The sequence below is a fragment of the Mauremys reevesii genome, linkage group 15, assembly GCF_016161935.1.
Source record: "Mauremys reevesii isolate NIE-2019 linkage group 15, ASM1616193v1, whole genome shotgun sequence".
Lineage (NCBI taxonomy): Eukaryota > Metazoa > Chordata > Testudines > Geoemydidae > Mauremys > Mauremys reevesii.
This window is the reverse complement of record NC_052637.1, coordinates 12387363-12390421: the sequence shown is the minus strand read 5'-3', so window position 1 is coordinate 12390421 and position 3059 is coordinate 12387363.

The window sequence follows — 3059 nt, the reverse complement described above, 5'->3', positions numbered from 1 at the left end:
AGGAGAACACTTCAACCTCCCTGGCCACACAATAGCAGATTTTAAGGTGGTCATCCTCCAGCAAAAAAACTTTAGGACCAGACTCCAGAGAGAAACTGCTGAGCTCCAATTCATTTGCAAATTTAACACCATCAGTTTAGGACTAAACAAAGACTGTGAATGGCTTGCCAATTACAGAACCAGTTTCTCCTCCCTTGGTTTTCACACCTCAGCTGCTGGAACAGGGCCCCATCCTCCCTGATTGATCTAACCTCGTTATCTCTAGCCTGCTTCTTGCTTGCTTATATATACACACCTGCCCCTGGAAATTTCCACTGCTTGCATCCGAAGAAGTGGGTATTCACCCACGAAAGCTCATGCTGCAAAACATCTGTTAGTCTATAAGGTGCCACAGGATTCTTTGCTGCTTCTACAGAACCAGACTAACACGGCTACCCCTCTGATACTGGGTACAACAGGCTTCAGGTATTTATATAGTGCCTGAGGGATGGGGACAGAAATGGAAAAAGGTGGCCTTAGCAAATTTAAAAGATGGAACATGGGATGACTGGAATGGGTGTTGGAAAGGGGACACTGGGAGTGACCCAGACCAAGACCCACCAAGCAGTCCATGCTCAGGAGCCACCACGTTGTACGATGAGAGCCAGGTTCTGATAAAACCTAAACCGAGACCTAGACTGGTGCCTGTTAGAATAGGAGAAGTGAGTGCACAGGAGGGAGGAGGAGCAAACAATACTTTCAGTAGATTGGCAAATCAGATGGAGGAGGAAACAGAACAGTTAACAGAGCACATTCAGCTCCTTTCACCTAGGCTCCTCTCAAGAGAACTGGCAAGGAGAGCTCTTAAAGCAGTATAATTGTTCCAGCTGTCTCCATTAGCCCATCAGCCTAAACTGACCCTTTCTCAATTAACTGAAGTCAGGTGCCAGCATTAGCCTAACAACCTTAGCTAGTTAAAGTGGCATCAGGTGTCTTGATTGGCCTGGAATAGCCCTTGTTTGGCTATCCAGGGAACAGGGCTCTGCTCATTCTGAGGCTGATATATCTGCCATCCACTACCCTTTTATATCCTTCTGGCCTGAGTCCGTCACAGTGTACATATATTTCTGCCTCAACAACTAATGCAATTGCAAACAAAAAGGATTATCATTTATTAATCACGGGGGAGGAGGGATATTTAAAGAAAAAAACTATAGGGGAAAAACCTCCACATTAATGCAAAGGGATATAAGAGTTTTTGTTTGCTTGATTGTCTGACTGGTGGGTCTTGCTCACATGCTTGGGGTCTAACTGGTCACCAGATTCAAGATGGGAAGAAAATTTCCCCCAGGTCAAATTGGTGGGTACGCTGGGGATTTTTCACCTTCCTCTGTAGCATGGGGCACAGAGCTCCTGCTGGGATTATCTGGGCAAATCTCACCTAATCAATTCCCTGCCACTACAGGGATCTCTGGCTTTACTGGTCTCTGCCAGTGGCTCACAAGAATGTAGTCTCCTGCCGACTGAAATCCTGATTTTCACTAAAGTTATTGGTGTCAATATAGGGGTAAGTCAATATAGGGGTATCTGGGTGATGTTTAATGGCCTGTGATATACAGGTAGTTGGACTGGATGATGTAATGGTGCCATCTGGCCCTAAAAACTGCAAAACTATGAACACTATGAAGCATTCCTTTAAATTGCCCACAAAAACCATGCTTAGAAAATATATCAATTTGACTTGCAAAGCCAAGGACTTGAAAGTTGGAAAATGCCTGATTTGGTTTTGCCTGCATCCATACTGTTCACTGAGTGAGGCAAGGCTCCTGGTGAATCATCCTTTCAGGGAATCGGCACAATTGCTCAAGTGTAATTGAAGGCGCAATTTGCAACTGGCATTAAGTTGTAGTTGACTCTCCAGGGTTGTGTTGTCTCTGCAGAACTAAAGGGAGTAAAATTCACTAGATGTGAATGACAATGAGTATACACTTTGGGCCAGATTTTACCACCTTTCCTCATGTTGAGCAGATGATACTCCAAGAAGTTCTATGGATTTCAATGGGACTAGTGCAGGAAAAAAGAAATACTCAACATGAATAAGGGTGTCAGAGTCTGTCGGTGAGTATATAAGAAGGACTACATTTTCACAGCATCAGTTTTTAGAGCAGGAGTGTCCTCTGTACACTATTCACACTCAGCGCTCAGTCAGGAGAACCAAGAGTACCTGAAAAGCAGTAGCATCTATGGCTGGTTAAACATTTTTCATCAAAACATTTTTGTTGGAAAATTGGGCTTTACGCTAAATGAAAAATATTGGCTGAAAGTTCCTGATTTTCTTCATTGGAAAACTGAAATATGAAAACTGAAAATGTTCATATAAAAATCGTTTTGAGGTTTTCAGTTTTTCTATGAAAAGACTAAATTTTCCATAGGAGAAAATATTTCCGGGACTATTTCTGAATAGCACCAGGAGCAAGATAAAGGAGAGAAAACTTGTATGTGCTGACAGATGGAGAGCAATATGAGCTATGAGACATCCTAACTCTACCTACAAGTCTAGGTTGAGCTTTTCAAAGCTCCCAAAGGGATTTATAAGCTGCAGGCCCTCTCTTGGAATTAGGCGCCTAAAATATTTTTTTTCAGGCGGAGGGGAGAAGGAGAGGGCCTCCCTCATAACTTATAGCTCAGTGGTTAGGGTATTCTCCTAGGATGAGGGAGACAATTCCCTCCTCTGCCTAAAGGGATCTCACTTCTTAGGCAACTGCCCTAACCACTGGGGTACTCTGCAGTAGATCCTTCACCATCTGTCCTGTAGAAGCTGTTCCACTGTGTCTAACTATTCATGAATCATTGGAGCAGGGGGGACTAGATTCTGGGTCTCCTACATCCTGGCGAAGTGCTCTAATCACCACACTATAGCATCTCTCAGTTTTATGCTCAGTCCAGTGACTAAGTATTCATGCAGTGGAACAGCTTCAACAGCTTCAATGGTCAGCATTACAGTGACCGAAGGAATGACCCTGATTCCCCTCTTCATAATATCTCAAGAGGTGAATGTCAAGGGACCATAGAACTTGCCA